This window comes from Tyto alba, unplaced genomic scaffold (genome assembly GCF_018691265.1).
Source record: "Tyto alba isolate M040663 unplaced genomic scaffold, T.alba_DEE_v4.0 Super-Scaffold_3, whole genome shotgun sequence".
Taxonomy (NCBI): Eukaryota; Metazoa; Chordata; class Aves; order Strigiformes; family Tytonidae; genus Tyto; species Tyto alba.
In genome coordinates, this window is record NW_024881304.1 from 14,359,253 (window position 1) to 14,385,756 (window position 26,504).

The 26,504-nt window shown below is 45.0% G+C and overlaps 1 protein-coding gene across 1 annotated transcript in view; it reads right to left on the minus strand.

Moving 5' to 3' along the window:
• Positions 1–19,163, minus strand: part of FRMD4B (FERM domain containing 4B) — a 136,561-nt gene extending 117,398 nt beyond the window's left edge. Inside the window, exon 1 of the mRNA XM_042799601.1 lies at positions 19,093–19,163. The gene's annotated coding sequence lies outside the window, so the exon portion shown is untranslated. The remainder of the gene's footprint in view (positions 1–19,092) is intronic.
• Between the last annotated feature and the right edge of the window lie 7,341 nt (positions 19,164–26,504).

Sequence of the window (26,504 nt, forward strand, 5' to 3'; positions counted from 1 at the left end):
AGTGTTGGATGACTTACTGACTTAAGACATGCAAATACAGTGACCCAAAAGTACAAGTCCTGCTGATACTCCTGGTTTGACCCACAAAAAGGCACCTTCTAAAGTTTAGGAATACATAACATCAAACTGGAGAGGAGAAAAAATTTTAAAGCAAAACACTAAAAATCCACAGATACTGGCAAAGGATCAGGGGGAAAAGAACAGGCACAATGTGATGGAGAGCAAAAATATGGGAAATTCTTAATTTTAGCTTACATGGGTAACATTAAGATATACACACACATAATTACACACAATATTTTCCCCTGGGAAACCCAAATTTATGCCTGGTCTGTACAGGAGGACAGCACAGCTGTGACAGAACAGGCCTGTAATTAGGTCTCTGTTGTGCCATCAACAAATACAGCATTTATGAACATACATCCCCAGGGATGCAAATCCCACGCATACACAGTTGAAAGCTCATACATCTCCTGTTTGCAACCTTACCTTCTTATGCATTTCATTTTGGGTTTGATTATTAGATGTCCACAAGCACCTATTAAGTAGATGGAAGAAACCATGGCAGAGCAAATCCCAGCTCCGCTGTTAGGCAAGTCCAATAAACCAGGAACAAAGAGCCTGTAGCAGCACACACTCAACATGCCCCTGCCAAGGCATGCACAGATCCCTGCAAAAACTGGCACCAGGACACTTGTTCCCCTTGATGGCACCTGGAATATCACATTCCTGCTTTAGTGGGGCTTGTGAAATAATTTACCATTGCTCCTGCTGCAGAGGAAAGGTATGGACCTGTTATGGCTGAAGATGCAATCGATTACAGCAATATCTAAGCCAAGTAAGCCAGCCAGGGCTCCTCCGAAGGGCTCTTGGGGATACAAGGCTACTCTCCAAGGGGGAAAATGAAAGCCTACCCCTTTGCAAATCAGGGAAGAAAGTACAACTGTCACAAGGACCTGGGGATGAGGTACAGCAGCAAGTGAGTGTCACAAACCATCCAAAGCAGGGTAGACACCGGCTGTTCCCAGGAGCTCGTGTGGGGGCAGGAGTGGCCAACACCTAGTGCCTGTCAAGCTGCTCATCCACCTGGGCCAGGAGCTCATCCTCCAAACAGATAAATGGGCCTGAAGGGTCGTATCCCCAGTGCAGACAGACATAGACACCCAGAACACAGGGTGTACGAACAAGTACGTTTTCTACCACTGCAGCATGCTTCTTGTTTCCTGTCATTAGGACCTACTTACCTGGAAGGGTAAAGGACTTCAGTTATCAACAAATCAGAGCAGCAAGATTTCTGCCACAAACATATCTAAGCCCTTTAATAAAAAACCCAGCTCTGAGACTTGTCTGCTGCTTATATTCCTTACCCTATTCAAAATGAAGGAAAGGGGCTATTAAATGTTTTTTTGAACACTCCCTAAAACCCCAGAGCCCCCCCTCTCCCTCCCTCTCTCCAGATTCTTCCCTGCACCATCATGTGTGTAGACACTGCTCTGGACCAGTGAGATCTCTGTGATGGCTGACCTGCTCTTCATATCCACTGACATAGGGAGAACATGGGCCACGAACATCCTCATGAACCAAAACCCTTTTGGGAAAATCAGTGACCTTTCTGCTCTTCCCTGCCAGCAGCCCAAGAAATGCAAGCAAGATATTGCTGTTGTTCCTGCCCTTGGCCAAGACCTCCCTGGGAATATATTGTACATACTTGCATTGGGGTCCCATTGCATGCCTATAAACTTTCACATTATGTAAATGCACACCTAGACATGGAAACACCAACTAATTTGGTGCTTGTTTTTGCTCTTCCCTTTACAGGCAACGGCAATTCAAATATTGTGATTTGGTGTTCCTTCTTTGCAAGTGTCTGCACTTGCACTTAAAATATGGCAGCCTTGGTTTTCCTTTGTCTCAGCAACGTAGGAAGCAAAACAGCTACGAGAAGACCCAGAAACCACATAGTGATGGGGAGGGTGCAGGAGGTGAAGAGAGAAAGATTCATCTGCAAATGCTTTCTGACCGTTTCCAAAACAGAGAGCCTAAAACAAGAAGAGAAAAGATGACACAAGAGTGAAGACTAAACAACAACAAAAACAAAACCGAAGATTTCAAGTGAGTGGATCACGGCAGGAAAGCAGAGCTGCTGAAGAAGCTGTATTCCCACAGCTGCACTTGCCATGCCCAGCAGCATCTGCACGAGCAGCACACGCGCACCAGGATAATGTGGTCATAACTCAGAAACAAACGGCAGTTTTCCTGCTCACCGCAATAGCTCCTTGCACAATTCAGCAAAGATACAGACACTGGTCTATCACATTTCTCCTCCCTCAAAGCAGCAGCATCACTTTTTCTATGGTTACTTCAGATCTGGCTTAGATTTTTTTTTAAATGGAGAACTATGGATTCAGCAACCTTTTTATGAAAGTAGCAGCCCAGGTTCATTGGTTCAGAGCAACCCTGAAAGCCAGATAGCTCCAAACAGTTTCAGATTTCACTAAGCAGCTCAGATGAAAGCATCTTGGCACACATCCCCACGTAACAGCATCAACATGCCTGAAAAGCCTCAAAAAAGTCATACTCCATTTAAACATCAGCTTTCAGAAATACAGGGGCATCTGAACACAGCAGCCTCCTTGCTCACACAGCTGTGCAAACACCACAACTGCCTGCAGAAGCAGCTGGGGAGCAGCCACGCAGTTACTCCTGCACACACCGACATGCAGCACATCTTCACATTGGGCACCCCATTGGTAGGTGTTGGGCTGTTAAGAGAAATTGCCTTTGAAGCTAAGGTAGTGAAAGGTATTGTAAGAAAGCCTAGTCCTGACTCAGACACTACATTTATACATCCCTTTTTGGAAAGGGGGGGGGACCAAGATCACCAGGTCTGTTATTCAGACCTAGGATTGACTGCAACTACAAAGCAGCATTCAACTTCGACATGGGGATTCCTCTTCCTCCATCTCCTCTGCTACTTGCATTCATTTCATGCAGCACCAATTGGTACAAACCTCCTGCTCCGCTGCACTCAAATCCAGGGAGCTGCACCCATCCCACGTGGCCAAGTAACAGTCTGCCAACACCTCTAGCAGTGCCAGGATCCCAAAGCAAAAGCAAGCTAAGGCTTGCCTGCCAGTTATTACAGCACCTACCTTCAAGGGCACTGAACAAGAGGTCATGTGCCATACCTCCTGGTAACACCTCTGCTCCAGAGCCTGTCATCTTCCCATTTAGTTCTAAGCAAACAGGAGAGAGGTGCAGAAAGGGCAAGCTCAAATACAGGACTCTGCCTAACATAATGGCTATGTGAGGAGTCCAGGTTTACGTGCAGAGACTGTCAAAACGAGGCAGAAGTAGTTTACACTGCAGTGCTGTGCATACATTTTAAGAGCACACAACTAGTTTTACGTTAGCAGGATTTTTTCTTTAAATTAATCTTTATATGATATATCTTGGGAGTTCCTCCTTTCTGTTGTTTTAAACAGACCCTCCCTCATCAAAGCATGCTTAATCCCAAGTAACTTGCACAGCAAAAACCAGGACATGCCCAAGGCTATTTCTAGAAGTGGTGCCTCAAACCATTTTGCAGACAGGCAGATGTTTTCTGGACTGACATCTCAAACAAGCACCTCTGTACTCATGCAGAAGAGCTCCCCTTACCTCCTCCTCCACACGCACCGTTTCCACCCTACTTGTGTACACAGATTGGAACCAAATTGGGAAGAGAAGAAAACCCTGGCAGGGATGTTGCCTAGTTTGTTTTTTCAATATTTCTGAGCCAACTAGGACTTTGTTTGCTAAGCAATGACAGAGTATTTAAATGATGCTGATTAAAACCATTCAATCAAGACATCACGCCTTTAGAAATACTGCCTATGTTTAATTCATGCTACAGCTTTTTTTCGCCTCCCTGAATTCAGCAATTCAGACCACATTCCTCCAGCAAGCCAAACACACGTATAATGAAATTCTTGCACCTCCAAAGCATAAAGACATGACAAGATTAAACCTTGCTCTGGAAAAGACTAAAGTAAATTGGACTTGTACCAGGACTCAAAGCTACTTGGATACTTCTGGACATGAGCCATTTTTAAACTGGGAGTCGAGAAATAAAACTGCTTGGGAAAAACCATCCCAACACACACAGAACTTTTAAAAGAAGTTCAGCTCCTGAAGGAGTTCGTACTGGCTGTTGTTGAGGATGGGATTTTAAACTACCCAATTCATTCAGCTTTTTTCTACAGGCTTCACTTGAGACTTTAAATTTTGTACTGTTTTCATCACCTTCACAGTCACCAAGCTGAAAGGACATTTAACATGAGAAGCACACAAATTTCATGGTACACCAATACAGCAGCACAGAGCTCACTAGAACACGAGCATTACAAACTTGTTAAGCATCCCAGCTAATCTTACCAAGTTAAAGGTGTTTGCTGCCCTGTGGTTTTATTATCTGGGAAGAGGAGTACCTCGCATTGGGACAGTGAATTCTTGGCAAGTGAAGTGCCCCTCACTAGTTCTGTCCCACAGATAAAACCATCCAGATCTGTTCTTAGGGTATGCACAATAGGAGGACACTCACTTTGGGGACCCAACCCAAACCTTCCCTGCCTTTGCTCTTCCAAACTTGCCCTCAGACCACTCCACTCTTGTTTTATGCAAGCTACTAGATGACATACATTAAAATGCACTACTTCATCCCGTGGTGACAAACTGCTTGCCCCTCCTGACCAGCAGCTAACAACACACAGCGGAGGGGACACGCTTCTCAATCTTCCTGAAACGAAGAGACATGACAAGAGCAACCCTTGCTGAACCACAGTGCAGCCCTTCCTGAGGGGAAGCCTCCATTGCTAATTACTCCAGCAGCTGACAGAACAGTCTGTCAAGGCTTTTTCTTTAGGAACAACATGAATTTAGTCCCAAGATAAGTATTTAATTATCCGCTGCTTTACAATAGCCTCCTATTTTCCATCACCCACCTCTTTTTAATAAGAAATCTGCAGCAATCCAAGACACAAGTCTAGTTTGATGACAGTTTGACTGAACACTGTTGGAAGAGATGTGTTCCTGCCATGACAGCAATTAGCAATGACAATCTCTGCACCGAGCCCTCAGCACCATGCAAAACAAGTTTAAAACACTGCTATTTCCACTGCTCTAGATTTGATACAGCTCTGCACACAAATAACCACCACCTAAGTTACTTCCAATGTTCTGGAATTTGGATGCTAAGATACCAAAGCTCTCAAACTGGCTCTGAATTGGGTCAGTTCCAGTTTAACTGGTCAGATAAAATATTCATGGAGTAACTGGCCTGGGATATGTGCACCTGCAACATGCACATCATGCCCACACCAAGACCTCTGACCAGCTTTGAGGTGTCTCATGCAGACAGGAGGGAGGAAAGCAAAACAGGAGCAATGCAAAGAGCTTCTGCAAGTGTTTTGACAACAGTTGGAAGCCACCACACTCCTGTGTTACCTTTAACAAGTTTCTCCAGGACAGCTCCCTCCCTTCAGCCCACTGCAAACATTCTGGTTTGTGTTTTTTTGTTTGCTTGTTTGTTTTGGCTTTGTGGTTTGCTTTTTTGTTTGTTTGGGTTTTTCTTCCTTAAACCCAGTATTCACTATAGGCTAGGAGCTAATTTATGGCAATTCACTAGGCTACTCTAACCCAGGCAACAACAATTCATGTTGTAATTTTCCAAAATGAATTCTTCACAAAAACATTACCCCACCCTTGCAAAAAGTTAATTAAGCCTTCTTTTACCTGCTCACAGAAGCTCACAAGGCAGATGCTGTCAGACAGGTTTGCTTTATGTTATTACCAATTTCAGCAGCAATTCATCTCTCCTAATCCCATTCTGAATATCAGGTACTCACACCGACACGTATTAAAATGAAAGAGGCTTATTGTAACCACCCAGGCAGCAGCATCAACTGGGAATGAGCTTGAAGAGAGGACAAGACACAATTGAATATGTGAGGACTTGCTCTTCCTAAAATCTGGAGGACATGCTGTTCTTCTGAAGCCCCCTTGGCCCTCCAAATATTTGCTTGGGGTTTGCTTTATACGCACAGTTTCCTAGTGGAATGGCGAGCATGCAGAACACATTCCTCTGTTAAGTGTCTTCTTCAAAATTTGGGTAAATACCAGCACATTCCTGCCCAGCTCACACAAACTAGTCACAGGAGCAGAGATTGAAAAGACGGCTGACTATTGCCTTGCTGTCCAGTTTTCACTAAAACCAAAGGACATAACTGATTTTGTCCTTTGATAATTAATATTGTTAAACCCTCAGAGTAGACACATTTATCCCAGTAGATGGTTACTCTAAACTGTATTTAGACAAAAAGGGTAGTTGTAACCATGCCGAGGGGTTCTAGCAAATAAGTGTCCTGTATGCAAAGAACTACGCTTTAAGTTAATGAAGCTGTTACTAATGTTATATTACTGTCATGTTAGTACTGACAATTTACAGGACAGTGGTAAATTAGATTTTAATTTCATTTTTCTTCCTGTCTTGCCTCATCCTCCCCTTGGACATGGGTGTCACAGCTGCAGAGAAATTAGTTACTGGAAATAACTGCACACTGAAGTGGCAAACACAAAACTTTCCAAACCTTTTGTGCTGGAGAAGGACACAATATTGTGGAAGTACCATCAATAAACATCCCTGAATCCTTCCCCCCCTCCCCGAGTAAGATGCCATGCCTTACCCAACACCTTCATTATGCACAATGGCAGACTACCAGGATGTAGCACCAAAAAAAGTTTCAAGTCACAATAGAACAGAAAACAACTGAAATAGTTACACATGGACAGACACAATTACAAACACAAATATATTTCTTATAGCCCAGGGCAGTCACTAGGAATGAGATGCTGGTGTTGAGTATCTGTACGAAGTCAGAAAAATTCCACCCCTTGGATCCATCAGTATGTCTGCTCCAAGATTAATCTGCTTTAAAGCCGCAGGTCAGCCTTGAACACTCCTCCTCTCGTTTTTCAAACCAACTTTCTGGGGCCTGGCAGGGATTTTTATCTGAAGAATTCCCCAACACAGAGCAAGCCCAAATCAGTCTCATATCTGCTTTCTCAGCTTTCTGTGCTATCACCCCATTTTACATTATATTCTCCTACCTTCAGGTTTGCACCCATCAAACATTCATCATGATGTTTCTTTGCACTGCCCTTAACAAACCCACTCTTGCTTTGATGTTTTTTTGCAGACTTGGCCTGTGCTGTGAAGAGCCACTCTTGACTCAATTGTAGCTCTCAAAATTACTTACTCTAGGAGTTACCACACCAGTTACAAGAACCAACTCATATAAGAGACCACTAAAACATGGAGTTCTTTCAAGCAGATCTTTCCAACTCCTCAGAAAGGAAAAACACACAGATTTTGCTTTGGTTTTACCTTTCTGTAATTTTCCTCCCTATGCACAAGCATCTTTCACATTCTTTATTCTTCCACGCAGCATTAACCTCTGAATTGAAAGTCACAAGCCTCAGGACCTCTTGGGTTCCACAAATGACAGTGCTGGCTGCCAACATGCAGAATTTCTCAGGGTAAAGGAACCTGGTAATGCAAGGTAACTCCAAATGAGCTCTTGCCCTTTTTTAGGGGGGGGGGTAGGCCATGCTAAATTAACGTCGGGACCAGCCCTGGGACCTCCAGAGCTCCCAGAGGGTATGGCATGAGTTGCATGGGCCCAGGCAAGGCCTGTGCAAGAGCCAGTGATATCAGGGACTGAATGAGATATGCAGCCTTAAAATAGAAGTTCCTCCAGCCTGAAGTGACAGGCATTACTGCTGAAAAGTACTCTTACATTTGTGTTAGCCCCAGAGGGAGAGCAGGCTACACACATGTGCTACGATTCATCTACCACAGACTTAGACATCACCTCCTTCTCCCAACCCTTTTATTCTTTTCCAGAAGCATGAGATAATAGCTGCTTTGAGCAGAACAGTACCTAGAGTGTTATCCAACATCTTTTCCTGTACAACAGGAGTTTCTACTCCCACCTGCCCCAGGAGGCAGAGCTGCCCTGAATCCCCTTCCCCAGACCTGGGAGAATCCCTGGGTTTTGATGGCTCAGGGGTACAGGATTGGGAAGAGCTGGGAGGAACAGCTGGAGATAGCATCAGGCAGAGGTCCCTCCTCTCCACCCAACCTTCATGAGCACACACTCCTGCAGCACATCTGACACCTCCAGAAGCCCAGCGCTACCATCACGCTGTACCCACAACGGTGCTTTTACTCAGACAAGTTTTGCAGAGAAAGACAACAGGCACAAAGGATAAATAACCAGAAAAATCCATTTTAACCACAGTATGATCTTGGCATCCTGGTGGAGCACCACTGACAGGCCTTTAGTACAAATTACAGTACACACACATGGTATATGTTATAACTGCATGCCATACTGTCCTTTGTGAAGCTCACGGGAAAAAAATTCCCATTTTTCCCCCCTATTCCCTCTGCTTAGCTGCTTGTTTTAGTAGGGTTAACATGCTGCTACAGGAACATCTTAGCAATGCAGCAAGTGGCACCACCAGTAGATACTGCATTAGGCCCACCAGTATGTCCTAAATGGAAACGACTGGAGTTGATACCTGTGGCCTAGCCTCTTCCTCCCAATTTCAAAGCAGCAAATAAGACTCCTCTTGTGAGAAAGGACCTAGGATCTTAATTTTTGCAAATAGCTTCATTTGCCATTTCCTCGTTACATCTGGCAGTTCTGTACAGCAACTTTTTGCAGCCTGAGGCTACAAAACCACATGGATAGAGGGGAAGCTTGCACCTAGAAGGATGTTTTAGGGCTACATCCCACTGCACAGCAGTTGGGGCAGCATGGAGGACTACACAGCTAGGTCAGGCCATAGTCTCCGACCTTCCTCCTCCTCCCCCAGTAACCTACTACCTCCCTGCTTTGCACTGAAAGCACTTAACAGCTCTACCACTGAGTAAAGTATGTGCCCTGTTTAAGATTAGCTGTCACACAGGCCAGCATACCTAAGCGTTAGTCAGCTGGGGACTCCGAGTAGTTTGTAGTAAGATTTAAAAGGCTGGATATCAACTAAAAAAAAATTACTGGCACATGAAAAAAAAAAAAGAAAAAATTATTCAATACAATTGCTGGCACCTCAAAGCAGAATTTTGAGCCTGCAACTATCGCTGCTCCACAATGCACATCTCTAAAAGGTTCGTCATGTAGGATTGACACTTAAATTCCGAAGAGACAGGCTGCAGCCTCCCGCCCTGCTGCCTGCCCCAGGCAGCCAGCACCTCACCCTGCAGCTTTCACAGTTCAGGTCTCAGCTGAGACAGACCACATCTCCCAGACCCATTCCCTGCTTTTGTACCAGTAAGGGAAAGGCATCACACAACCGCTTTCTTCACTGAGACAAAGAAACAGCCACAGCAGCAGTGAACACATTCCCCCCCCCCCCCCCCCCCCCCCCCACCGCCTTCGGCAGGCCTGCACACACACAGCACAGCGATGGTCAGGGAGTACGGATCTCAAATTAAATTTCCATTTATCTGGACTCTACCTAGTGAAACTTTAAGGATAAACTGCCAAGCAGTTCATCCCCCACAGCCTTTCCACACTTGCTGCTCCCACTGTGTTCATTTAACACCGCTCGCCTTTGTTTCTCCTCTGGCTGCTCTTCCCAGATCAGGCTCACCCATAGCTAGCTGTTCTAACTTTTTTTTTTTTCCCCTCCACATTTTATTTTAGGACAACAGGACTACAGAACACCACCAGTATGTAAAAACAAAAACCAAACAAGTACAACTTTGCAGAGGAAGTGCCAGACACACAGTCTGCCACACAGCACAACCCACCACCCTGTACTTAAACAGCAGAGCTGGAGACAACAACTGTTAAAGCAAACTGGGAGGCTTATTCCTGGTGCCACTAAAATCCCACGCAGCTGTGGTTTAGTCGAGAGCAAAGATGACACACTCAAACACAGTAAAACAAACATACCATATCTCAGCTGTTGCACAGACCAGGCTCCATTCAAGTAATACAGGGGAGTTTGAGGTAGGGGAAGGGATTGCTCTCGTGGGGAGAGGAGAGGTACAGCTTGCCCCAACAAGTATACGACGCTGTGACAGGGTGTAACTTCCGAAAGATGAGATGTTAATGCATTGCTAACAACGGTTCCTGCCATTAAGCAACAACTCCAGTCATGCTGGGTTGAAAAAAAAAAAAAAAAAAAAGATATGCAGGCTGTGAATGAGGGGGTTAAAATTACTCTACTAACAACAGCTCTCAACGGTCAAAGCGGAAGGAACCAAGTTCGCAAAGTTAAGTATCAAGATACCTTCAATGTACTCCAACCCAGGGTTAGAGATAGAGGTTACTTTAGTCTGGCTGAATAGTTTTTCTTAAAGACTCATAACAAAGATATTTGAAGAAAACTTGTGTGTTTAATGATAATTGAGATCTGATATTGCAGACACAGCAGCAGGACCTTTTCCTTTTTTCCTTCCAGGTTTCTTCTTCCTCCAGTTTCATTTTTCACACGCAGATCTACATTATATACACGCATGCCAGAGACCGTTCCTCTCCCTTCTAAACCCATCACGTACCCACATGGCTTTGACCCACATACCCCCTTGACTAGGGCTGGGCAAACAAGAAATCCCCGTCCCTAAAGCTCATTAAAACAAGTGGTGTAGTGCATCACAACAAATCTTTCTGCAAGTCCACAATACTGAAGCAGTGGTCACTAATATTTTTTAAAGATAAGCAAGTCTTTCAAGGGAGAAGTAGCATCTTTTATCATACCAGTAACACCCAGTATGCACACGTACACCCCGCCTCCCCTTTCCTCCCCACACTTGCTGTCAGGCCAATTTGAGGCAGTTCATGGTTTTCCTCCTTCCCTCAATGATAATCAATTCATTTAAGTGACAAACTTAAGAAGCCTTGACAGTGGTGTGTTTATCAGGTTCATACTTTCGCCTACAAAAACAGCTGTACAAGTTTGCTGGTGTCCCCTGGATGTCCCAAGCTATTGAGGACACGCTAGATTTCAACTTCAACCCACCTTCTGCTTTATGATAACCTGTCATTAAATGACTCCTCTATCTTGTTTCCAGCAGATACTCACATCCAACCCTTACGGTGATTTACTTTTAAGTGCAATGAAGGCTAAAACATGGAAAAGGAGTTATACTGGTGTCAAGAGAAGCAGTCTCACATGGCCAGCACTAGGAAATACTGACAGATAAGCACATAACCGCTTGCTCCGTGCCAGATAAAGCATCAGCGCCAAGGCTGCCAAACAAGACACCTCCTGGAGCTTCCTACTCCTGCTTCCCATGGAAGTGAAATCAGGTGAGGCTGGAAAAGTGATTAGGACAGGTTACATCTTCAAACTTTCTCTTCTGCATAAGAACATGGACAGAGATGCAACTGATTTTCAAGATGATTGAGAAAACAAAGTTAGAAAAATTTCAGTTACCTAAATAAAAAAAAAAATACTCATTTTGGAAGACAGAAGAACGAACCAAGTCCAGGCATTCATAATCTCTAATACATTAGCTACATGATAGGTACACATCTCTCCATCCCACTAACTAGGACGATTACAATAAATGCTAGTTGTATTTTAGTTGCTGAAACACTATATTCTACAACTCTAAGTTTTTGACACCAGAGGAGGAACAAGTGATTTGAAACACTTGTTCTATTTTTATTGTAAAATTGAGTAATATGGTACTGATTAGAAAAACTCCTACTACAGCACATCCTTTTACATTTCCCACACTTCACTTTTCTGTTCCATATGCAGCTATTATACGTGCTGCAGTCATTTTACTGAAAGAGTATTAAAATTTTGGTCATTTAAAACTTGCTTTTAGCCAGGCCCTGATCTCAGGCAGCATTCTTACAAACAAATACTTTTCCTTCATGTTATGCACAAGAGGTAACTCAGTGTCAGATTTAAACTTGCTTAATTTGCTGGATTTGCAATCCAAAGGGGTTTGTAGTTTGTTTTCTAAACTAGGAACAGAAGTCTAAACTAAAATAGAGTAAGGAGAAAATGTCAAAGTAAGAAGGAGAAAAATCCAGAAATCATTAGACAACCGCAGGTATCTCTGTGCACTAGGGACTGTTTGGAGATGCTTCCCAAGCTCCAGACACATTTTCCATCATTACTGCCCTCAGGGACAAACAGCGTGACAGACCACAGCAGGGGTTAAAAATCTTACACATCCCCCCTTTTTTTGGTTTGTTCTGGTATTTTGTTGTTGGTTTTTTGGTTTGGTTTTGTTTTGGTTTGGGTTTTTTGGGAGTTTTTTTACGTCTTTAGAGACTTAAGACATTCTACCTTTTATAAGAACTGCTTTCCTTGCTGGTTTGATTCAGTCCCAGCTCTCCTGCACAATAGCTACCGAACACGTGTACATCTGCTTTCTATAACATCCAAGCAGGACTGTTAAGACGGATGCAGTAACCGTGTTCCTGTAACCTATACATTTAGCACTGAAATGCCTCTAGAGGTATTATGTCACATAAAATACATCAATATGCTATGATCTCAGCCCGAGGCTAGATTACGGATGGCAGCTGCCTTTTGTGCAGGGCCCAGTCCAGAACAATGGTGCTGCCTAGATGCTCTCCTCCTCTTCATGTTTTTTTGGGCTCTGGTCCCCCTTACCAATCTGGGTTTGCTTCCTGCTCTAAAGCAACCCTACATCTTTCTACTACATCTACCGCCCTCCACCTCTGCCTTACAGGATCCTTAAACCAAATAAGTGAGCACGTCAAGCATTGCCATATGAAACTACTCCACAAGGTCTGGCTACAAAGCAACAGCCTCTGCTGTGTTCTCAGGGCCAGGGCAGGCTGACAAGTGAAAACATTCTCCAAAATACTCACTGATTATTTTTATTACTTTCAGACTTGTTTCTAAACTTAAAAAAGTGGTGTCTGCCCCAAGATACTTCTCACATCTCTCCAAGTCCTTCTAGGATGCGTTGGGGAAAAAAGGAGAAGGATGCACAACTGCTGATGCTGCTTAACCTATTATTTAAAAATCACTGAAATATTGCAAGAGTCTGTCTTAATCTTACGCTTCACTCCAAGGGAGGGCAAAAATCAGCTGGATCATTTATGAATAAAGCTGGAACACCTGGGAACTACTATTTCAGTAGAACTCCACAATTCAACATCTCTAAAAGTTCAAAAAAACAGTATTCCAAGGAGATAATTAAAACTTCAGGCAAAATTCTGGCCTTTGGATTCCCATTAACTTCATGAGGGTTACGATTTCATCATTGATTTTGCATCTTTTGTCACTTCATTTTCTATAAGATTTTTCAGGATTGAAAGCCTTGGAAGTCATCTCTTTCTTGTTCTCCGAAATCTTTTATTTTAATGCCATACAGCAGTAATAACCAAGAAAGTGCAGAAATATGTGTCTATTTTTGCTTTGTTTCTGCTTTCAAGTAAAAAGAGGTTTATTTTCAATGCAACACAAGGTAAAAGGATTTGTTTCTAAAACCATGTCTCTCCTACACTGGGATCTGAAAAAAATAAAGGATTAATCGTATGAAAGAGATTTATATATGGGGAGATTAACCAGCCGATGGAACTCTTTCAAAGGAACTAAAGATAGCTCAGACATTAGCATGAGAAAAACTGTAGGGTTACATGTTATTTTTTTTTAAACACATTAGAAGAGGGTTTGGATACCTACTCCCCACAGCAAAGCGTAATCAGGCTGTGCCAATTTGAACTGACCACTGCCCATCAGCAACTGCAATAACTGATCACCTGCGTGCTCTAAGACCAACAAGCAGTGGCTGAAACTATTCTTTTGGCTCAGTAACTAGACCATACAATCTCAAAACATACCTACAGGGGTTGAAAAAAAAAAAAATCAGTTTTGAACTAGAAGTGTAGTAGTGATCAATCCTGTCTCGGCAGATAAATGAAAGGACCCAGGTGGATTTGGGCTTCATACATTTGCATTTCTGGGGCATTTTGGCAAATACTCCTGGACAACAGTTTTTACAACAGTTTGTTAAACTGACAGATTACTAACAGGACAACCCAGTAGAACTGCAATTCTCCCCCTTCTTTTGCACTAAAATTTTTACAACTGCTGAAAATCTGAAGCTCTGGTCAACTCTATGTACATCCTACCTACTAGGAATTTAGTCTCTAAACAGAGGCCATCACATAAAAGTATATAGTTTCCTGACTTCACCCTGTAAGCAGACTACACAGAAAACAAAGGCCTGAAATTACAGTTTGCATGTTTTCAATGCGCAGTCTGTGTTCCAAAAATTACTAAAATTCTGAAGGAACTACAGTTTGATGGTTTGTTGTGTTACTTTAAATAGCAAAAGAAAACAGAAATCCCTTCCTTCTATAACCTATACCATTTAGCCACAGAACTGTTAACCATTGCTGACAGCACTGATGCATTACAACTGGGGGCAAGACAAAGGCTTAATGCTTTGAAACGGCTGCAACCAAACAATAGCAGCTTTGCCTATGGCTTTTCACCATTACACCAGATGCAAACTGCTTAGCCTGTTAAAAAATAGATATACATGCTCTAAGCCGCTCAAGGAATTGTTCCTACAATTAAGCATTGTCATACAATACTGCTGGTGACATACACAAGGTAAGGACATAGCTCATTTATTGATGATGCCCAGCAACCTACTTACTGCACTCAGCTCTTGACTTCATCATATTCTCAGCAAATAGCTTTAAGTATTGACCAATCTTGCAGCATATGGCATGTGCTAGTTTATCTGAAACCTGATTACAAACGCAGAGGTGCCAAGCCCAAGCCACCCATCAATCGGTCCGTCCTTCCCGTGATGACGTGGTGATCTAAAAACCTTGATCTTTCTTTATCTCTCATGTGGTTGTGAGTGCTCTACAGCTGTCCTCAGCTGCTCAAAAACCCTTAAATAAAAATACGGCTGCTTTATGAAAACTGTTGTCTGCAGGCAACTCTTCACATTCATTCTGCAATCAATTTCCATGTTAAGCACAAAAACTGTCTCACTGTGGTACTCCAGTTAGGGAAAAAAACAAACATGACTCAAAGCCTAGTATTAGCCCCTTAGAGAATTTGCTATTTTATTTTTCAGGTTTTGGTATATAACGCAAGAAGGAAAGTCTGAAATGTGATTTAACCACAAGGGTGCCATATCAAAGAAACTCAGGAAGAGCTGTAACTTTTACTGCCATGTAGCCTGAACACAGTGTCTTTCCTTCCCCATGTCACTCCGAGGGGGTGACCAAGAGCACCTCCAAAGTCCTCTCCTCTCCAGCATGCTGCTTCTCTGAGCTGGCTGTGCCACCCAGCTCGGACCCACAGAACAGCAGAACCTGGTGCTGCTGGCCAAGCCGTGGCTGCTCCAGAGCTGAACCTGTCAGCTGAACCCAGCTCCGATGGGACAAAGCACTGAACGACACCAGCGCTGCTGTGGAGCCATGAGAGCTGGGAGGACCTCAGCTCCTTTCACCCTCCCACGGCACCAGGGTGGCTCTAATCACTAACTCAAATATATTCCCAAAGGGAATGGAAATCTACACAGAAAATAAATATAGTGGGCTGGGTATCTTCTCATTTATCTGAGTGTTAAGTTGGGCACTTCCAGTCAGATGAGTAAAGTCAACATCTTTAGTTAGCCATCCTCCCCCTTCAGCTTCACTATAGATTTTACAGCTAGGCACAAGCTTATAGAAACATTAGTGCCACCCTGACTGGGATGCTGCCAGACAACTTTAAGACTTAGAAATCATTTTATACCATATTATAGCTCCTCCTCTACTGGTCTTCCTAGCTTAGCCTGTACACCACCGCGTCTGAATGAAAGGTCTCTATTAACCTCAGGATTGTACAGCTCTGCAGGACAGCTGGAGCACGGTGCTGTCTGTGGCTCAACGGTCACCAACAGCCCACAGCACCGAGACCCAGAAGACACAGAGGTGCAGGATCCTAGCTCAAAGCTACCTTACCCTGTCCAAAAATCACATGCCAGCCCACCCTAGGGAATATGACCAAGGTTTCCTAGGCACGTTTTCCAAATAGGCCTGACTCCCCCCACCCTCACCCCTTTTGCTACTCCTTATATTCATGTAACTGCTATAACACAACATCCCAGGGAGGGGAAAAAAAGCAAACAAAAGACATTATAGCCAATTTGTATGGAAAATCAATTAAGTTCAGACATCTCATTAACCTTCCAACCTGTTTATCCCCCAGCTTTAATTTATACTACCACTTGCAAATGGATTTGACACATTGGCCCACCATTTCCCTGGGAAGGTGCAACAGGCACGAACGGAGTCCTTGGATCCTGGAATACTCCCTTTATCCTGGTCCTTCCCTCCCTCCTCCCTGCCATTCAATGGATGCTAAGAAGCACTGGAGGAAGAAAATAGGATAGAGAAAATATGCAAGAGCTCTTTGAAAATTATGTAAACCCTGCAGTGGGCCTCCTTTTTACATTCTGCTGCTTTAATTACCAGAAACTAAGAGAAGCCTTGCCTACACCAAAAATGCCCATCCATGGCCAGATCAGCCAAATCTCACAGTGGTGACAGAGCCACGCTCACAGGAGTCTTGTCACACTACACTTACATGCATTCACAAGACTAAGCCAAGCAACATGCACTGAAAATAAGTTGTAAGTGGCGTGTGGAGTTTTGTTTTTCATGTTATAGCACAAAGCCTAGGAAAGAGCCCAAATTTCTACAGCCAAAGTGCATTCACAACCTTTAGCCTGGGGAACTCTATAACAATATCATCTCACTAGCCAGAAAACACCCCAGCTTCAGCAAATACAAACCCAGCATCTTCACAGTGAACCACAGAAAAATGGTCACCTACATATTAGACCTCAGAAGTTCATTCACTCCTGTCATGTTTTCAGAGTTGTGGGACTGCAGGGCTTGTTAACACACTGAAAAGTTTCTGTACAAACCCTGTCCTTTGGCTAAGATCACACACATATTTCTAATGGACTGAAGTGCACATTCTTAGTGAGGGTTTTGACACGTTTAATACATCAGAATCAACCTAAAAAGATCAAGTCTGACATAGCTGCACCCATAAAAGTCTAAGAAAATCAGCAAGATGAATCTCTATATAAAATAGACCAAACCTTGAAATTCATGCAGCTACAGACCAATATAAATCTTTCCAAGTCAAGCATTGCTAACTTCTGAAAAATAGGCTTTAAAAAAAAAAAAAAAAAAAAGACAAAAGGAAAAGGACAGCATCTAGAAAATAATTTTTTAAAAAGCACAGAACACCAATGAAAATAGGTACATTTTTCTAAATATATGTTCCTGCCTGTGTACGAGCCAGGCATAGCTAAAGCACTGCAGTCTTCCAGCCTGCAGACACAGCTCTCCAGCCAGTGCCCCTGCAGCTGCTCAAAGATTTCCCAAGTTATAGCCAAGTAAAAATTGATTAAAGACTTGACTATTTCACTGCGGCTATTGGGAATCCTGCAAAAGTTACAAGAATGAGCTCAGCTGCTCTTTGCTTCCTATTAGGCACAACTCTGAATAAAGACAGAGCTTAAAGAATACAATCCCCTAAAGGAAAAACCAACAAGTCCCCCAGACAGCAGCTACGCACTGCCCTCTGTTCCAGCAGAGGCATGCAAACACTTTCAAATGGATCTAAGACTGAAAACCAGTATGCTTCAGAAGATGGGGACTGAACCCTTTTGATGACATTGTTCTAACAGGCTCCTAAACCCGGCCTCTCCCTATATCCATCCTCCAGCCACCACAGGCACTCCAAAACTTTTTTTCCAGGAGCAGCATTTTCAACATAACAGTCTTTAGCTACATTTAACAAAGCTACATTCATTTAGCCAATGACCCACCTAGTCCCATGTATTAAAAAAGAAGAGGAAGCAGTGAGGTCAAAGGTAAAGCATTACGTTATTTTACATCATATCGATGACTCGGTTAGAAAGCCCAGTCTACAAGCAAGCAGCGCTTAGTATAATTTAAACTGATATAAAGTGGTGCACAGGCAACCAGAAATCTCATCCTTACCATGTAGCAGGCTCTAAGTGAAGTTTATTTCAATTTAGTTCAAACCCACACAAGGGCAATTTGAGTCAAACTGAAACATGGCTGTTACACTCAGGAAAAAAAAAAAAGCTAATTTCCTTAAAACAGGTCTGGAATTAAAAACTCCATAGGGGAAAGGGAAAACGCGTGTCAGGGTGTCATGTCCGCAGAGGACCTGCAGCTAAGGAGGGGTGGGAGGAAGAGAGAGGCGAGAGGAAACCCACCGAGAACAATACGGGGAAAGGGACAATTCTCGGCGAGAGGGAGGATGCGAGGCCAAGCCGGGAAGACAAACAAGTGTAACAAAGGCAGAGGAAGAGCCGTGGGCTTCCTCAGCGGGGCCTCGGTCCGGCAAGGATGTATTTCTGTCCAAACGTGCCTGTCCACAGCCCTGACAGCCCCTGTGCTGGGGCTGCACAGCTCCTTTCTTTAAGGAGAAGGGCACGATGAAAACACCGGTGGGTCCCCTCCTGTGGGGCAGACCGAGTTTGGGTGGGAGCGCTCCTCGGACCCACAGCCGGTGCTCCTTGCCAGAAAGGGAGCAGATCCCGGTTATCGCCCACAGCCCAGCACGGCATCGCAGCCGTGACGCTCAACCTCTCATCGCGCCCCCTCGGGAATTTATCCTCTTTCCTTGGCGGTCCCTCGCTCCGCCAGACAGCGAACTGCCAACCCCGCCACTCGTGAGCCGCGAGTGGGTGGGGGAGCACCCCGGCGCCCCTTCAACAGCCGCTCCCGCGTGGGTGTGGCCGCGTGTTTCCTCTCACGCTGTCACGACCCGAGGAGAAGAGGGCGGGGGGGAGCCCCACATCTTCGCGCACCCCCACTCCCTTCGGCACCCCACGGGAGCCGCGGGGCTGGGCGCGCCGTGCCCCCCCCCCCCCCCACACACACACACACACATCCCCTCCGCCGTTCGCTGTGTCCCCACGCTTTCCCCCCCGCGTCCCCTGTCCCCCTCCCAGTTCGGAGAACAATGCGCTGCCCGCCCGGCCCTTACCTTGCCCGGGGCCCGGCGGCGCGGTGCGGGCAGCCCACGGAGCCCAGCCCCGCTGCCTCCCCCCTCGCATCCACCCCCGCCGCGGCTGCCGGTTCCTCACCGCACGCCCGGCGTGGGCAGGGCTTAGCGGCAACCCCGGCTTTCCCCCTCCCCACGCATCGGGGCGTGAGGGGGCAGCTCCGCCCCTGGTTGCGAGGAACCTGCCCCCACCGCGTCCCGTCCCCCCCCCCCCCCCGCTTCTCCAAGGGTTTTGGGGTGGTGAGGAAGGGGGACCCAGCCGCCCAAGACGCGATGGCAAGGGATGCTCGGCTCGTGTTTCCATTCCGCGCGTGGGTGCGCCATCTCACCCCCTCACAAAGCGCCGCGGCTGCCGCCCCGCGCGGGACAGGGGACACGGGCAAGTTCGAGCATCCTCGTCCTCAACTTCAGCAGAAGCCGCAGCAGCGCAGGGACGTGGCCAACCCTTCTTCCCCCCACACCCCACACACAAGCGTGGGCGACACCGGCAACTCCCCCGGAGCCGCTGCGGGTCCTCCCCCCGCCTCTGATTTACTCCCACCGGCGAAGCACAACCCAGGCAGAAAACCGCGTGTCATGTCCTCTTCGGTGTTCTATGGCCATTTCTACAGGGCAATGGCAAGGGGGCTGGATTTGCCTAAATCTCTCTTCATAAGGGCCCTTTGTCATCCTTGCAGCGTGAAACAGAACAATAAGGAGTTCAAGAATATCCAGGCTGGTACGTTACAAACGCAGGCTTCTCATTACCATATGGAAATGGGCTGTCTGAAGTACAGTAATGAATAGCAGCCTGGCGGCTGTTTGGGGGGTTGTCAGATAAACTGGAAGTGCTGGCAAACGATGTCAGAAACCAGGCTTGCTGTTTGAAAGGAGCAGCACCGTCGCCAATCCTGTATATGCCACAAAACAAATCACTGCAGGTAGAACAGCACATGAAGAAATTCGTTCTAATACTTTGCTATGAAGGAGTATGCTGCTATTTTCCCAGAAATTTCACAAATTCTCATTCATCCATTTAACCAAAATTAAGAGATCACAAGATCCTCACAGGTAAATAGGATTTTTTTTTTTTTTTTGGCTGTAGAATTATCTCATATCAAATAATGGTCATTAGCCCCAGCAACACCAGGTCTTCTTATTCATCACATCTACAGACTACAGTACCAAAATACCTGCTGCTTTTCTTAAAGCAGAGTAATAAACACAGCTTGACTCACGTTTTGCATACATCTTCATCTACACTCATGCTGGATTCCTTGGCTATATTGCCCCCATGCCATTTTAGCAATGATCTGTTCACGCTCTCCTGGTACTTAGTGCAATCACACTAATATTATTCATCCAGCTTATTCTCTTGCCTCTCCTCCCTCTTTTCTGCTTACACCTAAGAGACCCCACACCTCATTTTTGGTGCCATCTGACTTTTCTGGGTTTTTCCTTCCTCCAGTTCCTCTAGGGTTGCTGTTTGGGGACTAAGAAGCCGTCCCAGATACCTCCCCTTTCCAGGAAGGTGGCAACATTTGCCTCTCCTGCTCCAAGTTGCCACAAGTCAAGAGCACTACAATAACAACTTTAGCTCATCAGGTTTTGCACATTACTCTCCAAAACTTTCTTCTATATACGCTGCATCTTGCAGCTCCTTTTTGCCTGCTTTACTCACAGGACCTCACAAGTTGGCTGCGCATTCATGCGACAGTTTATCTGTTCCCTAAAAATACCAAATAGATTATTTTGGCTACTGTACCACTATACCAGTAGTCTCATCTCTGCCTAATTTTCAGCTATCATTAACCACCAGCCCCCACTGGGCTCTGTGCTGCAGAAGATGAACAACCACTATACAATCTCCCTAAAGATTGTTCTGTATCACAAGGAATTCTAACACTACCTACTTCAACTGTTAAAATTCACCATTCCCTCCTTCCTGCATGTAATACTTCGTTAGTGGAAATTATACTGACAGATATTTTCATGTGATGCATGCATCCATTTGTCTTCCACAAATAATCCTAAATCAAAGTCTAGAGACAGAGGAGTGAGCTTGCTTCGAAGAGGAAAGGTCAGACAATATTTATAGTAGCAGAAATAAATGCTCTTTATCTGGTTTATAGATGTATTATAATAAAATCACAAGCTTGCAGAAAATAGTGCAGACGCACCTGAACCACATAAGTACAGAAAATGAGTGACCGCATTGCATGACAGCAGAGAAGACCTTCTGATGTGATTGATGAAGGGATGCAGGGACTACTGACATCATCTACCTGGGCTTCTTCAAAGATTTTAACACTGCCCAGCATGACATCCTTGTCTCTAAATTGGAAACATGGATTTGATGGATGGACCACTCAGTGGATAAGGAATTGGCTGGATGGTCACACTCAAAGAGTTACGGTCAATGGCTCAATGTCCAAGTGGGGAGCAGTGGCGAGTGGTGTTCCGACCAGAGATCTTCAACATCTTTGTTGGTGACAGGGACAGTGGGATCAAGCACACCCTCAGCAAGTTCACTGATGACCCCGAGCTGTGTGCTGCGGTGACACGCGGGAGGGCAGGGATGCCATCCCGAGGGACCTGGACAGGCCGGAGAGGGGGGCCCGGGCAAACCTCATGGAGTTGAACAAGGCCAAGGTCCTGGTCCTGCCCGTGGGTCAGGGCAATCCCAGCACAAATCCAGGCTGGGCGAGGGGTGGCTGGAGAGCAGCCCCAAGGAGAGGGACTGGGGGGTATTAGTGGATGGAAAACTGCCTGTGAGCCAGCCCCGTGCGCTCACAGCCCAGAACCCACCCGTGTCCTGGTCTGTATCCAGAGCAGGGGGGGCAGCAGGACCAGGGAGGGGATTCTCCCCCTCTGCTCCGCTCTGGGGAGACCCCCCTGCAGTGCTGGGGCCAGCTCGGGGGCCCCCAACAGCAGAAGGACCCGGAGCTGCTCGAGCGGGGCCAGAGGAGGCCACGGAGATGCTGGGGGGGCTGGAGCAGCTCCCCTGGGAGGCCGGGCTGAGAGAGTTGGGGGAGTTCAGCCTGGAGAAGAGAAGGCTCCGGGGAGCCCTTCGAGCGGCCTCCCAGGGCTTAAAGGGGGGGCAGGGAAGGTGGGGAGGGACTCTGGATCAGGAGGGTGTAGTGGTAGGACAAGGGGTGATGGCTTTGAAACTGAAAGAAGGGAGATTCCTATTGATGTAAAGAAGAATTTCTTCCCCGTGTGGGGGGTGAGGCCCTGGCCCAGGGTGCCCAGAGCAGCTGTGGGTGCCCCCTCCCTGGAAGGGTTCAAGGCCAGGTTGGACGGGGCTGGGAGCCCCCTGGGCTGGGGGAAGGGGGCCCTGCCCGGGGCAGGGGGGTTGAGATGAGGTGATCTTTAAGGTCCCTTCCAACCCAAATTCTAGGATTCTATGAAAATTCTTCAGCCAAGTAGCCTCTGCCGGCTTTGCACTTGACCCTGGGACACCAGCCTACATCAGGACCCTGTTGTGGTAAGTGTCTGACAAACCCAGAAGTTTCCTTGCCCCCAAGAGCAGAGACCAGACAAAGCACAAGGTATAGGACCTGAATATATGGTTTGCCTGGGGTATCACAGCAAGCCACAACATTTCTCCAGCTTTCAACCAAGCTAGCTCAGACTACGTCTCACATTAAAATGCCTCAGGTTTAGTGAGAAATCGCCCTTCTAGTCCATGATGGGGAGCAGAACTCAAAGTAGGACTTAATAATAAAGTCCTCTTGCCTTCTTTGGCTAACAGCTATTTACACAATTCAAAACTCCAGAGATTAAATGCATTGCAGCACACTTAGTCAATATATCTAGTTCCTGAATGTTTGTCAGTCTGAAAAAAGCGCCCTGCATTCCTAGCCCTGAAACATTATTTTTGGATATCAACTTCAGTAAATATCTAAAGCCTATGGACATGAGAGTCCGACTGGGTTAAAGATCTCTTGGGAGAAATCCCTGAATTTATACTACTTTCCTTATGCAAAAGGTAGACTCCAGCACTGACCACAGCTCTTTGCAAAATCCCTTTATAGTAAGGGAGGAATATTAATGTTTAAAAAGGTACTTTGCCTCTCTGTTGAGATCTACCACTGATGTTAATCCATACAAACTGCCAAGAGTGGGTATCATTTATTATTTAGGATGAACAGTGCAATGCCAGGCTAAATGGACTTCTAGTCTAACCCATTGCAGCATTCTTCTCGGAGACCCCAATAAAAACAAGCTGTTTATGTAGTTTGGCACCAACATATACAGATTCTAAAATGAGCATCACCTGAGTGATGGTGAGGCACAGACTCACTGTATTTCACACCCTCCCTCTACACAGCCAATCTTCACCCAGGTGTGCTAGCAGTATGTATCCAGCTTTTGGGGGGCTTTGGGGGAAGAGTTGCTGTTCATTTGATGCCAGAACACCTATTTCAGGTTCTTCTGAAGCTGGAAAAAAAATTATTGCTCCATCAATAAACCACTTCCCATGACTGGAGGTTCCTTCCTTGCAGCCCAGCTGGAAAATCAGAATATAATCTCATGCAAAGTCAGCCAGGTCAGCTCAAAATGCTTTTGTAGCTGATTTCCGCTAAGTTGGCTGATGCTGTCCTAAAGCCGAGGCAAGTGCTTTCATGTCGGAGCTGTGCACCTGCAGTGGAGCATGAACCTCGAGAAAAGAATATCGAGCACCTTGGAAGTGATCCATATTCATTTTGCAAGTGGTGAAGCTTCAAAATACGTGCACGAACCTTTACTGTATTGGCACGCAATATGTTAGAACAATTCAAGGTAGACTATAGTCAACTCTAAATTCCCACAGCTACCTCACACAAGCTCCAGAAATGCCACAAGCCACCTGTTCTTTTTCAAATCTAAACCAGAATGTGCATATTCCAAAAGCTGCTCAATCCTGAAAAACAATTTGGACGGTCCCATATAAAATGGTTTCCCAGTTACAAGGTTTTTTTCCCCTTTGAGATCAGGTCTGCTGAGCTGGACAGAAAAGTTTTTACCATATGCATTCCTTTTGTGCTTGTGCAAACTGATTTCCCATGTTTCTACCATGAAGAGGACTGGAGCCTCCAGGACAGGCAAGAGCTTCAGGCAGCTGTACAGAGCTTGGCAAGGACGACAGTCAGTCGCTCTCCAGAGCGCAACCCTCCACCATAAGAAAAGCTGAAGCCTCCCCCATACTTCCTATCTTCCTTCCTTTGCTTCTCCAAAATATCCTGGGGTCTGTTCCTCATCAAGACCTTTTGCAAGCAATATCTATTTGTGTGTCTGATGTGGTTTAAACAAAGAACTGGAAGACAAGGGGTTGCTGGCTTTTCTGTTTTCAGATTCATATCACTGAATAGTCAACTTCTGTATATTTTTAGAACAGGAAATGAGGAAAATAAAATGCAGAAAGATAGGGTAAAATGATGTAATTTACCTTAACCGCCAAAACACACAGGGTGTTGTTATAAAAATACACTAGCAGACCTGAGCTCTGAGAAACTCCTCACAAAGCCAACTTCTAGATGCCAGGATTCAAGTCCAAGGTCCAAATGCAGCAAACACATTCGTACATGCTTAATGTCAGCTTTCAGTGGGGCTCCTGGGGTATTGCTGGGGCACCAGGGCATGCCTGATGGGAGCAGCCTGTTTGCACCAGCCAGTTTTGCAAAGCTTGACAGGACTGAAATGTTTTCCTCTGTCTCTGTATCATTACCCAACTCCCCTTTTGTTTTCAGGCATAGGTCCTTATGTATTGTCCAAAATAATTAACCATGTTTTCCCTATTGTCTTGTTTCAAGCTCGTTCCCTTAATACCAGTTATCAAATAAAAGATGTGGGATGCATTCAGTACTGGTAACAACATGCAAGAAAAACCTTCCTGTATCAGCAAGGCTTTTCTTACCCTTGCCTGACAAAAGGTTTTTCTTGTTGCTGAAGTGAGATCTGTGACATGGAGATCCTCTAACAAATATTAGATTATCGCCAGAAATAAGAAATTTGTTGGTCTTTCAGATAACTCCATAATTCTTGGTACCCTCAATAAAGCCCCTCATTACTGACACCAGCCTAAAGGGCCTTCAACATACTGTTTGAAAGGTTAAAGTTACACCATTCCTGTAACAATACTTCAGCTTGTACACAGGGCTCAGAGTGACCTGAACTGCTTTACCAAGGAGGTTGTTACTTTCCTTGGTTTGCAGATGGGAAAACTGGGAGATGAGAAATAGCCCTGTCCAGTCTTATCACATTAGCAGAGAAGTAACTAAAATTTAAGTCTTCTAAGTGCCAGAAAGCATGCTTTTTTGGGCTGTGCCCAGCCTCATTAAACAGAAATGAAACATATGGCATTCTTGCTTTTTATTAAATGCTGTGCCCATACACAGCATTCAAAAGTTATCTTACCGTTACATGTGCTTTAAATAATCAGTGATCGAATTTACAGGTTTTTTTAAATTGAGTTATCCCTTACCTTAAATTTAGATACATTGATGCCATTCTAAGGCACTAAAGTGTATCAATACAATGTTCCTTAAACATGGGTAAAATATAAGGTTGCTGATTATATCCAACAGCAAATAATCTCTTAAATATTGCTGCACAATCTTAATTTTTCATTTAAGTGTGATTCTGTTACCAGATATTTCTCTAAAATACAGGCAACTAGAAAGGGTAGTGACAGTAAACACTATTAGTCTTGATATTTGATCTTTCCTACATGTACAAATATAATGCATATACCCTATGTCCCACGTGACAGAAAAACTTGGTGATAGCCTTTTCTGTCCTTCACCCAGGCTAGCTTTGATGCCCAACTTTAAGTGCCTAAAACTAGATAAGCAAACATAAGCTTTACTCAATGCCATCAACCCACACCTCCAGCCTTTGAGCTTTCAATCATCTATTCCATCTCCCCATATTGCCTGTTTATATTGTAAATGAAATAGTCTCCTACACACTGACTTGACACAATAGCTGAGCTCAGAAACTGCAGATGACGTCTGCAGAAGGAGCTGAAGAATTTTTAAAATTTTTTGTTTCCAAGTCCTTAATTTTTCCAGTGTCCTTAAATAAGAGGCAGTTCTGCAGGGTAACAGCAGGATGAGAAACACACACCCAGGTCCTAAACATGTTCTCCCAGACCTTCCCCTTATCTATGCTCAATAATAACAAGAGAAAGCAAGCAGAAGGCATGAGTGTTACTCCTTTTATCACTACAACTGTTCTCACAGAAGTGGTAGTTGTTCTGATGGCTGACAGCACAATCTACTGGGCTTTGCTTGCATTTCTCCCACTTCATTATTCACTGATCCTATGCCTGTTTCCATAGAATTAAAGGCAGATTATGAAGCGCAGAGTAGCTCACTACAGTCTTTCAGTTCAACCACCTTGCACTCCACAGGCCATAGTATTTCACCCAG